The 13507-nt window shown below is 40.7% G+C and overlaps 1 pseudogene; it reads left to right on the top strand.

Annotated features, from left to right (window-relative positions):
• Tsg101-ps (tumor susceptibility gene 101, pseudogene) lies at positions 312 to 1744 on the top strand (annotated as a pseudogene).

Here is a 13507-nt window from a genome sequence, read left to right on the forward strand (position 1 = left end):
CTAGAATCCCTGCCCATTAGATGGTACTCACACTAAGGATGGATATATCGTATGGGTGATTTCAAATCCAGTCTCATTGTCAATGAAGTTAAACCATCAAAGGGCAATACATAAAATTAATTGAATCTTCTTTTATTTAATAACCTCTAAAGCAATTCTGCTGAACTTCTCATGAAGTGATTCTCTCAATCGTTACTGAGGCCCTCCTTTGCATGCAGACCTTAGTCTTTCTGTGTCTTTGATACAGTCGGATCCCTTCCGTATTTGACTGTATTTACATATGTATTGAGCATATAAAACATTGTGAGTAGGCCTGTGGGGATGGAGCGCGCCATGGCAGTGTCTGAGAGTCAGCTGAAGAAGATGATGTCCAAGTACAAATACAGAGATCTAACTGTCCGTCAAACTGTCAATGTCATCGCTATGTACAAAGATCTCAAACCTGTATTGGATTCATGTTTTTAATGATGGCAGTTCCAGGGAGCTGGTGAACCTCACTGGTACAATCCCAGTGTGTTATCGAGGTAATATATATAATATTCCAATATGCCTGTGGCTGCTGGACACATATATAACCCCCCCATCTGTTTTGTTAAGCCTACTAGTTCAATGACTATTAAAACAGGAAAGCATGTGGATGCAAATGGGAAAATCTACCTACCTTATCTACATGACTGGAAACATCCACAGTCAGAGTTGCTGGAGCTTATTCAAATCATGATTGTGATATTTGGAGAGGAGCCTCCAGTGTTCTCCCGGCCTACTGTTTCTGCATCCTACCCACCATACACAGCAACAGGGCCACCAAATACCTCCTACATGCCAGGCATGCCAAGTGGAATCTCTGCATATCCATCTGGATACCCTCCCAACCCCAGTGGTTATCCTGGCTGTCCTTACCCACCTGCTGGCCCATACCCTGCCACAACAAGCTCACAGTACCCTTCCCAGCCTCCTGTGACCACTGTTGGTCCCAGCAGAGATGGCACAATCAGTGAGGACACTATCCAAGCATCTCTCATCTCAGCAGTCAGTGACAAACTGAGATGGTGGATGAAGGAGGAAATGGATGGTGCCCAGGCAGAGCTTAATGCCTTGAAACGAACAGAGGAAGATCTGAAAAAAGGCCACCAGAAACTGGAAGAGATGGTCACCCGCTTAGATCAAGAAGTAGCTGAAGTTGATAAAAACATAGAACTTTTGAAAAAGAAGGATGAAGAACTAAGTCCTGCTCTGGAGAAAATGGAAAATCAATCTGAAAATAATGATATTGATGAAGTTATCATTCCCACAGCCCCACTGTATAAACAGATTCTAAATCTGTACGCAGAGGAAAATGCTATTGAAGACACTATCTTTTACCTTGGAGAAGCTTTGCGGTGGGGAGTAATAGACCTGGATGTGTTCCTGAAGCACTTCAGCCTCCTGTCCCTTAAACAGTTCCAGCTAAGGGCACTAATACAAAAGGCAAGGAAGACTGCGGGCCTTAGTGACCTCTACTGACGTGTGCTGTCAGCTGGAGACTGACCTCTCCGTAAAGCATTCTTTTCTTCTTCTTTTTCTCATCAGTAGAACCCACAATAAGTTATTGCAGTTTATCACTCAAGTGTTAAATATTTTGAATCAATAATATATTTTCTGTTTCCTTTGGGTAAAAACTGGCTTTTATTAATTCACTTTCTACCCTCTGTAAGTGTCTGTGCTGTGCTGGGACTGACTGGGCTAAATAAAATTTGTTGCATAAAAACAAACAAACAAACAAACAAACAAAAAACCATCGTGAATAAACTTACTGGGCCCTTTAGAAAAATAGTAAGTACCTTTTTAAACATAATCTTTAGAAGATTGCAATGTTTAGCTATAGTTATATATCGATAGAAATAGTGATAATCTGCCTAGCATAGTTTTCTTTTACTGGATAGATAGATCTCTGTGAGTTCAAGGCTAGGCTGATATAAATAGTGACTTCCAGGATACCCAGAGCTCTATATAGAGATTCTGTCTCATAACAAGCAAGCAAATAACCATGACTTCTGTCATCCCTAGTAATTACTGTCAGTAACCCCATTACAAAAATCCCTTGCTAAAAGTCATGAAGCCAATGAGTAACATGTTGTGGACACTAATTAGACTTGTGCATATCTGGATATATGTCTTATTGCAAACCCTCTGCAGAAATCTAGGCCTGTGAGATTCACGTTTGACAACTTCTTAGACTCAGATGGTTTATTTTCAAGTCCACCTTAACTGATTAAAAGAACAAAAAAACAATGCTTTTCAGAAAGTTATAAATAAACCACTAATTTATATGGCACATTTCTTTATCAATGGAAATAAATATAATCTTCATAACAAAGGTTCACTCATACACATTTATGCATATGCATTTACTCATGTATTTTTTATTTATTTATACTTCTGAATGTTATATTTGTATATATGTATATATTCATGAATAAGTTTATATGTTCCTATATTCCTATAGAGTCCTATATTTACATATGAATAACTCAGACCTAAACAAAGAATTCTCACCTGAGGAATACCGAATGGCTGTGAAGCACCTGAAAAAATAGTCAACATCCTTAATCATCAGGGAAATGCAAATCAAAACAACCCTGAGATTCCACCTCACACCAGTCAGAATGGCTAAGATCAAAAATTCAGGTGACAGCAGATGCTGGCGAGGATGTGGAGAAAGAGGAACACTCCTCCATTGTTGGTGGGACTGCCAGCTTGTAAAACCACTCTGGAAATCAGTCTGGCGGTTCCTCAGAAAATTGGACATAGTACTACCTACTACCGGAGGATCCCGCAATACCTCTCCTGGGCATATATCCAGAAGATGTGCCAACCAGTAAGAAGGACACATGCTCCACTATGTTCATAGCAGCCTTATTTATAATAGCCAGAAGCTGGAAAGAACCCAGATGCCCCTCAACAGAGGAATGGATACAGAAAATGTGGTACATTTACACAATGGAGTACTACTCGGCTATTAAAAAGAATGAATTTATGAAATTCCTAGGCAAATGGATGGACCTGGAGAGCATTATACTGAGTGAGGTAACCCAATCACAAAAGAACTCACACAATATATACTCACTGATAAGTGGATATTAGCCCAGAAACTTAGAATACCCAAGATATAAGTTACAATTTGCAAAACACATGAAACTCAAGAACGAAGACCAAAGTGTGGACACTTTGCCCCTTCTTAGAATTGGGAACAGAACACCCATGGAAGGAGTTACAGAGACAAAGTTTGGAGCTGAGACGAAAGGATGGACCATCCAGAGACTGCCATACCGGGGATCCATCCCATAATCAGCCTCCAAACGCTGACACCATTGCATACACTAGCAAGATTTTGCTGAAAGGACCCAGATATAGCTGTCTCTTGTGAAACTATGCCGGGCCTAGCAAACACATAAGTGGATGCTCATAGTCAGCTATTAGATGGATCACAGGGCCCCTAATGGAGGACCTAGAGAAAGTACCCAAGGAGCTAAAGGGACCTGCAACCCTATAGGTGGAACAACAATATGAACTAACCAATACCCCCCCCCCCCCGGAGCTCATGTCTCTAGCTGCATATATATCAGAAGACGGCCTAGTCGGCCATCAGTGGAAAGAGAGGCCCATTGGTCATGCAAACTTTATCTGTCTCAGTACAGGGGAATGCCAGGGCCAAGAAGTGGGAGTGGGTGGGTGGGGGAGTGAAACTATGGAGTGGGGGAGTGTGTGTGGGACTTTTGGAATAGCATTGGAAATGTAAATGAAATAAATACCTAATAAAAATATAAAAAAAATAAATGCACATGAATAAAGTACATGCATGATAAAACATATGCTATGATCAAAAAGCATGTGCTATGTTTCAATAATCAAATGTGTAGTAGGCAAGTGATTCAACCAATGACCTCAACAGTGTCATCTCCATGCCTTGAGTACACCACACTCTGTCCACAGCCAGCATGGTGGCTGGAAACAACCAGATCTGCAAGTGACTTTCCTGCCAAACAAGCTTGAGTATCACTGCATAGTGAATCTGAAATAACACATTGACCTGGGAGCCTTATTTACTGATTACTGACCCTGCCATTAGGCAATGCATTCTGCTGGGGCTAGAACTCTGGGACATTTTGCTTGCAACTCCACAGTAGCATCCTGAGACACATTAGAGAATATTTATTTTTCACTGAAACCCATGCTTAGCTTTAGGGTAAAAGGATTGTTAAACATAATGCATATTTACTATGGTGCCTTAAAAGAGGGTTAGTGGAAGAGGACATTAATTCCTTCCATGTGGCTCTGAGTGCGGGTGAATAATTTCCCCTCTGTGTTTTAAGATGCTGTTGTGGTTAAAGAGTTAAAGGCTAATTAGGCTCTCTGTCAAGAACAAGGAAACCTTAGCTGCATAGATTCTCTGTGTACAAGAACACCTTCAACTCTGAGTAACCTTTCCATCCCAGTTTCCAGTCCCTGAATGGAGTTTAAGGTGAATGAGGGCTCCTTTGAGAGGGTAGGAGGTTTGTCAGGGTAGAACAGTAGCTTATGATCTTCTTTCTGTTGGGGTTGCCAGCAGCAGGGAGAAAGCTGCAGCCTTCAGAGGCAATCTGGTAGCTGTGAGAAGCTCCAGCAAGAAGGCAGGTGGGGCACCAATTCATTAGCTCCCCTTATGCATCTTTATTACAGAAAGTTAATTAGAAAACCTGTTCTTTTTTTCCCCACCAAGGATTACATCTTCAGAGGGTAGGAATTTGAACGTGCAAAAACTCCTTGTTCCTAGATGTATTTCTTTTTCTGGGCTTGTTTTGAGAATGATATAAGCAAGTCCACAAGAACTTTTGCCCATTGCTTAGCCATAATAAGGACTTTAATTATTAGTTTCCCAGATTGCCTCCCTCCCCGCTCGTAGGATTTATTCAAAGTCAAGTTCCCTATTTCCCTCCTGAGTGATCATGGTCAGCTGAAAATAATGTTAACATATGCTGAAAGCCTGTTGTGTAGAAGGTCCAGGTTTACATAATCTACTTGTATTAACTTGGTAATTGCCTTAGTTTCTCTTCTTAAGTACCTATAAAGTTCCTTACGTTTATTTGTAGGGAAAATGATGCATGAAGTTATTGAATGCTTAATGTTATCAGTACATAACTGTTAGCCTTCTTTCTCTGTGCAGAGTTGCAACAGAGAACCCAGTCCTCCTATATCTTAAAGATGAGTAAACAGTGTCGAGGCTGTGGTAGTCACTTAAGATCATAAAGAAAAACCCAGGCACTAGGAGCCTCCATAGTAGAGCAGCATCTCATGGGGCTGCAGAGAAAGTTTCATAGACAACAGGTTCTTTTAGAGTATAACATAATTTACAACTTGGAATCTCTATCCCACATATTAAAGAGTAATTTAAATGGGAATTGGGTCAATGTGGCTAGAGTATGGTGACAACTGATAGTGAAGCTGGGAGACTGATTGAGGTAGTGCTCCCTTATCTCCCTGTTCTTAGATGCTGTTTCCATGGAGACCATTCCAGGTAACAGCACATTCTCACCCATGAAATGGGCTCTGACTTGAGTCCTTATTTTACTTTTGCTCATTGAAAAGGATGAGAAGGATTTGAATGACATGAGAGAACCGATGTGGTTTGAAGCAGCCAGAGGACACTCATATCAAATTCAACTTCCTCCAGGTCCAGGAGGAGCACAAGACCTGTTTGCCTCAGGACTCTCTGCTTTTCCCTCTGCTTATGACTCTCTGCTTTTCCCTCTCCCTCCCTTCCCTCACACTGTCCATCTTGACCTTGTTCATTCACACTCATTCTCCAGGCTTCAGAGAGTCCATCGTCCCATGACTCTAATCTCCTAAAACCCACTTTGTGCCCTTTCTGTGTATTTATGAGCCTTACACATTGTATAGACTCATCACTCTCCACAATCCTTTGTTCATCCTATTACTCCTCCAAGGATCATGTAACCTCGGAGGGAAGTTGGTCGGCCTTGTGCACTCTGTTGCTCAGCGCTCGGCACCATATGCACCACATAACAGGCACTCAAAACATGTTTATTAAATGAGTTCATAAAAGGATGATTGAGTGTGTGCCAGTGAGGGAGTCAAGTCCGTGTGACTTCACAGGAAGAATATCAGACTGTGTCAGGATGCTTTGCAAACATGCCTCCCTTCCATTTCAACGGATAGAGTGACCTCTGGGTCTGTCTGTCTGTCTGTCTCTCTCTTTGTGTCTCTCTTTTAATGCTTGTTTAAAAATCTTATATTCTATTTTCTCAAAGAGTTGTGGGATTGAAATCAAGCATCTAGTGTTCTGATGGATACTCAAAACACAGTGACTTAGTTCTCACTGTAGGAGAAATTGATGATGGGGATGTGAGATAACCACAGCTTCAATATTCAGCTAGGATTTTATACATCCTTTGTTGGGGCATTCTCCCACTCTGCTCACCACAATGGATACTGTGTAAGATGAGCTTAATCTAGAGAAGCTGATATAGAAGACTATCAAGTCTGAGCAGGGAGTTGATGCTCACTGTTCCCTCTGCACAGCGTTTGTGGTTCTGCATAGAGGTACTAACCCCTGTGGGAAAAAAAAAAGACCTCTTTCAGGAAGGCTCCACTTCTGGTGATCCAAGAAATAAAGGCAATTCATGTTTCCGTTTTTAAGTCTTCTAAGTAACATACATGAACTGTCACAGGCTGGAAGGAAGCCATGGCCTCTCTCGCTTCTCAAGTGTCTTTGGTGCCTCAAGGAACTCTTAGGGGTACTGTACTACTCCTAGAATTTCTTCAGAAAGTGAATGTTATGTACACACAGAAGTCCTCACTCCTCGTACAAGCCTGGGTCTCTTTCCCCACAGCTTGCCAATATGCTGGATCTTTTCCACTGAAATAACCCACACTTTGAAAAAGGCAAAATTGTGGACCCAGAGGCAGGACACTTCTGTCAGCACCCTGCATGAAAGAGTTCCTTACCTAGCTCTGGAGTGGGACTGTCACACACAAAGGAACCGGATGCTGGGTCTTCAGCAACACATGCATGTGTTGGGAATGGATGGAGCCTGCAGAACATACAACCCAAATGAACTCTTGCAAGCAGGTCCCTCTAAGGGCTCTTTGGCAGTGGTGGCAGGGGGGGGGGGGTGTCCCATTTGAAACTGATTTTCTGTTATAGATATGTGGCACTCTGTTTTTCAACTATTTCCCTTTCTGTTTAAGACTTGGTAAAACCTAGAGTATTATTTCAAGTCACACTAATTAGGCCTTACAAACTTGTCCTATGAGTAGCAAGGAAGCTTGGGCTTTAGGGTAAGAAGAAACTGAATGTTTATCCCAAATTTTCATCTTCAAGGGTTCTTCAGACATGAGATTACATGTCTGAAGTACATAGTGCCAGGCACCAGTAAACACCGTGTTGCTCTCTTAGCACAGGCTTATGTATCTGTCAGTCGGTGATGCTATTTCAGGTGGTTGAAGACCCTCTAGAAGGTATCGCTTAACTGGGTAAGTGAGTCCCTGGGGAGGATAGCCAGTCTTGAGATTTATAGCCCAATTATGACTCCTCTCCTAGGATTGCTTTCTGGTCTAAGGAGATGTACACAAGAAGCCCCACCCTCCTGTCACCTCTCCCTCAGGCCACTATTCCACCATGGCTTCATAATTATGCCAGACTGGATCCTGGAACTGTGAGCCAACCCCTTCCTGCCTTAAGTTACTTCTCTTTAGGTGTTTGTCATAGTGACAGGAAAAGGAAGTAATGCATTTTCCTTTCTAATCCTCCTCCATCTCTAAACAGTAACCGAGAGAAATACCCAGCAGAGTGGATTCCCTGTGCATAACAAGGTCGTTCAAAGACTGCATTTCACCTCTAGCATGTATGAATACATAATGAAATGTACTACAAATTATTAATAAGTGTAATATTTAAAAGTCATATAATTTATGCTTCACAATTTGGAATTCATACCTGTTTCTGTGTTTGTCTTTCTTTGGTAGCCAACAACTTATGACAGAAAAAAAATCAAAACACTGAACTGACATATGTTAAGCTTTGGGAACTTGTGCTTAATTTATGTTTTTCATGACTCAAAACAAAATTACATACTCAAAATGATCAATAACATGAAGACTAATGGACAAAAATCCTGCTGGAAGATAATGCAGCTGTGTCAATGAAACTGAGACTGTATGATGACCACTTGAGATGCTCTGTTGGAACATGGTCCAATAGTAGAGTCATGTTACAAGAATTCTGAGTGCTCTTGAGAAAACTCCAAAAAAACCACAACAAGGGTTTTGTGACTTGTTTCTTCAAAAACATGGAATTGTTCTTGGATTATGCTTTCATGACCCTCCAAGGTGTAGCAGATAGGAGCCAATTTGCCTCAGATTATTCGTTATAACTGGCTATTGTTATTTGTTTAAATGCCTCTGGAAAAACATGTTTTTACCCATATGTAGCAAAGTGATTGTGCACTTTACTTATGTACAGTCCTTTTAACCCTCAGTGTATAAATTATGTGATGCTCTGAATAAAGTTGGCTATTGCATGAGACTTTGGTCAGTCTTGTTTATGGGCCCCACTCTCCCAGGTCACACAACCACTATGGTGGTAAACACTCCTCATCTAATAAACACTGATTAAATTAATCCACCAGAATGTATATAATAATCTAGGAAGTCACATAAGCAGTATAAAATTTGGACCCATTTGTTATAGAATCCAGGGTCTCAACTCCTATACTACACTGCCTTAAGAAAAGCTCTGACTTCAAGACCCTGTCTATCCAACATGTGGAGTGAACTCCACAATGCTGAAAATGGCCTGGGAGGAAAATGGTGGAAATCAATGTCTTCTAGATGCAGAAAAAAAAATGGGGACATTAGGAACCACAAAACCCCAAACTTCTGTTAGCAAATGATTATAAGAACTCATTTAAACATCACAAAGCCCCTACCAGTTAGGATTCAAAGTACAGTGTGGTTAAATACCTTTCTTACTCTCCATTGCTATCACTGGTAGATCATAGTTCAAGTGAATGGTCCACAACCTTCCTGTAGTTCTACGATTAAGATGGAGGGATTATCTTTTTCTTTCCTGCCCCTACAGAGATGTACCACCTGTGATTGTTGCATAGACAGAGAATCCTTAGACTTTTTGCTACTCACGATCTTCAGAGACAGGAAGATTCTACTAAAAATACCCTGAGCTGCTGGAGCACAAACTTTTGAAACATAAGAAAGTGTGGGTATCAGCAAGGAGACACCAGTGTGCATTGAGTACTTTCCTAAATAGCATACATGATTTAAGCCATTTAATTTTGTAACAGTTCTCTAATGAAAGGCTTTATGAAAATAAACATGAGATGTAGACAAGTTAAGTAAGTCAGCAGATGTCCTGACATAATTGAGTAAATGTTGTAACCATTATGCAACCTGGGCTCCACTGTCCAAAATGTCAAGGCTTCCAATCTTACCCAGCACTACCTTAATAAAAGCTGTGTTTCGTGATCCCACCTATGGGGAATAACGAAATCCATAATTCTTGGAAAAGCCAGGAAGAAGCAAACGAAGTTGGGTTCTTCTGATAAAAGTGAGCTCTGATTGAAACCAAGTTCTTTGTTAGAATCCTTGGCTCATTTCCCAGGATCCATAGCACTGTTAGACAGAGACTGGACCTCAGGATGGGAGACAAGAATGAGGTGTGAGTCCTCTTGGATAAAAGAACATTTTCTCCAAATTTCCTAAAATTTGCTCCTATACATTTCCAGGAAGTAAGAAGCACACAAGTCAAACCAGAGTACTGACTCTACCTTCTCTGTATGACCCATGTAATGATCATTACGAATGTACATAGTATGAACTAAGAAAGCCAAAAACACAATGGATATATTCTGTGCCTAAGCAATGTACATTTTCTCCCAGTAGCATTCAACTGATCATAAACTTTCTGTGATCTTCTGATGATTACTTAAGTTGAATTCTCTCGTTGCCACTCTAGTTGATTGGTTCATTTTTAATTATTCTTGTTGCAAAAATGTGTTGACTAGTTTCCTTAAAATACAGCTACTTCTGGGGTTGGGGATTTAGCTCAGTGGTAGAGCACTTGCCTAGCAAGCACAAGGCCCTGGGTTCAGTCCTCAGCTCTGAAAAAAAAAAAAAAATACAGCTACTTCTATGTTGGTCCAAGGTAGAGGAAAAAAACAAAGAGGAGAGAATAGATTCAGCCCTGCCTTTCAGCACCGCCTTTCTTGCGGGCATGGTTACACACTTCCTTAACATCAGCACTAGGGAGGCAGAGGCAGGCAGATCTGTGAGTTCCCAGCTTGCCCGGTCTATATAGTGAGCTCCAGGCCAGCCAGAGCTACATAGTGATAGCCAATCTCAAAAAAACAAAAACAAAAAACAAAACAGAAAAGAAAACAAAAAAACACACAGAGAAATACAGAAATACACACACACACATACACACACACACACACATGGGTGGGGGGTGAGGGTAAAGGTAGAGAGTGGGTTTTAGATCATAAATTATTTCAGGCATCCCAGAAGTAACTGAAATATAAAACCAAAAATAAAACTAAGGAGATAGTGACACTATTTATTGTCCATGGAAGAATCTTGTTGACAAGTTTATTAGCACATCCTTCTCTAATGTTAACCAAGCCTTAAGCAGGCAGGCAGCAGCATCCCTATAACCAAGAGCAGGAATTGCTGGAACAGAAGTTCAGCCCATGACCTATGGCTGACCCAGTGTCAGATGCAGAACCATGCAGTTCTCATGGCTGTGTTTCTTTCACTGAAAGATGTTATGCATTGAGAAGCCTTGGTGTTGCTGTAACCTTATATACCTTGAGAAGTTCATTTTGCTCCATTCTCTTTGCAGAGATTCTACAGGAAAATGTACCAGGCTTTTAATGTGCCTACATTGTGAAGGGGTATCTGGTAAACTTTGTATGTGTATGTGTGTGTGTGTGTGTGTGTATGCCAATGTGTATATGTGAGCTCACACCAAATTACCTTAAGGAAACAGTTGCATAGTTTGGCTAAAAATCAATGCACAGGTCTCCTGTATTAGAGGTCCTACAGGTTTTCAAACTAGTTTCTCAGTTCTACCCAGTACTCTCCACCCTGAGCAAATTCAGGTTTTCTCTTCTTTTCTCTTCTTTTCTTTTCTCTTTTTCTTTTCTTTTCCCCTTTTTCTTTCCTTTTCTTTTTGTGTTCTTTCTCTTCTCTCCTATCTTCTCCTCTCTCCTCCTCTCTCCTCTTCCCCCCTACTCTCTCTCTCTCTCTCTGTCAAAATGGAGAGTTGTATATTGCCATTCTTGACCCTATTTTGTACTTCTCTGGCAATCTAACTTCTGAAACACATGTTTTCTTTATACTTGTCAGAGGCATTTCTGTGTCCATAGAATACATACTAACACTTTCTCTTGCTCTCCAGATCATTACATTTTTTTCCTTTTACCACTTCAACTTTTTATTATTGTCATTAAGAGAAAAGTGATGGGCTAATTTTAAGGTATATTTTCAGATAAGGGATCGAGTAGATACATTATATGGGTGCCATTGCTTTTCATATCTTACAAAAAACCTTTTGTATCATCATCTGCATCCTTTATAAATCATGTAATAAAGATGAACTCATACCATTGTATGCATGATATGGCTACTACTATTGCACATTCTAGGACAAGCATTATCCTCAAGGGCATTGCTCTTCTTGCTTTTCACAACTATTCCTGTGGTAAAATCAGGAAGAAGCTGTGTCTTCATTTAGCCAATGAGAGTCAGCTTGCAAAGGTCTTGGGCTAGTGAGGATTCGATTATACAACAATGGGGAATACAATGCTATCTCAGTGGTAACAGCAGTGGAATCATTTGGGACCATAACAAAATTAGATAGTTAATTTTCTGTTGCTGTGAGAAACACCGAAACAAAAACCAATTTATAAAAGGAAGAGTTTATTTTGGCTTATGTTTCCAAAGGAATGCAAAGTCCACAGTAGCTAAAAAGGTACGGAAGATCATATTGTGATGGCAGGATCAGCAAGCAGGCTACTCACATTTTATCTGCACATAGGAAATATAAGAACCAGGAAGTAGGGTAATGCCATAAATCCTCAAAGCCCACTCCCAGTGATTTTCTTTGTTCAGCAAGGTTGTACCTCCTAAACATTTCATAAACCCACAAAAGAGTCACTGATAGGAAACCAAGTGTGTAAGTACATGAGCATATAGGAATACTTCTCATACAACAGGATGTGTCTTAGCACAGACGCTACTCCTCCTGAACATTGCACTGATCATTATATTGTTGCCTTTGTATGTACTATATGGATCAAGTCAACCATATGTGCTGCTCGATAATCTATAGTCTTGCTAAAATAAGAGGCTGTTTTTTTTTAAACTGTCACAATGATTGATGAAAGATAATTTGTAGAGTGGGGGAAAGTACAACCTATCCAATGGCATGGCAGTAGAAAGTAGAGTCCTTCCAAGACTTCAAGTGGAAGATAAAGGAAGCCTTCTCAGATACCTCCCAGGAGGTATCAATTCTTTACCTTCATCTCTTTTGATCATGGCCAGACAGCTTGGTAGTTTGTGCCTCTTAGTGATGCTTCTTGGGTATCTACAGGACTTTTCATGACCTAAGTGATATTAGAAGATCTGATCCCTATTCTGTGCAGTTGTTTGTGGTTGTTCTTTTACCTTTGCTATTGCTATGACAACAAATCTGGATTGCCCTACAGAAGGATAAATGTCATGTGTGGCAGACCAATTTCCCTGCATATAGTGGCAAAATTGATACTATGTCAGTTGACATCTGGTCAACCCAAAACTCGTTAGTGAACCTAGAGAGAAGCAATAGATACTAGACAACCAGAAGCTAACTACCAACTCACAGGATGCCTGGGTAGAACTTGGCTTCTTTTTAGCCTTTTGGCTCTTACAAACCCAGTGGTAAAATGAAAGTTTGTAGTAAGCAGGCTGCTGAGACTTGATTTTATCACATTCTGTGGCACTAAGAGAGTGATTGACCCCATAAAGAACACATACAGAAACAACCCGAATATGGCAGAATGACAGCGGCTCATCTCACGTGGAAGCTCAGTGAATCCCTGAAGCTCACCAGCCTGAAGCATTAAAATGGGAGCATCAAATTTACCAATTATGACATGTCATTCCCTACTTGGGGATGATTATCAGCCTGAAAATTGAAGCATCAAAGATGTAAATGCCTGGAGTCAGATTTATACAGCAGAGAAGTGGTGGGAGATTGGCCTGGTGACACAAACATGAGCCAGATGGATGAGTGTGGACATGCTCCTGGCATTATTATGATGCTTGGAGGATTAATGGTGCTGGTTCATTGGATGAGATATGGAAATAACAGACATTTCTGGTATAACTCAACTGAGGGTGGGTCCCTGTCTTACCTCTGAGGAAAAGTTGGCTCAGTAGTTAGTGAAAATGCCACCTGCTACTGAAAATTTCA

The sequence above is a fragment of the Mus musculus genome, chromosome 15 (genome assembly GCF_000001635.26).
Source record: "Mus musculus strain C57BL/6J chromosome 15, GRCm38.p6 C57BL/6J".
NCBI classification, from domain to species: domain Eukaryota; kingdom Metazoa; phylum Chordata; class Mammalia; order Rodentia; family Muridae; genus Mus; species Mus musculus.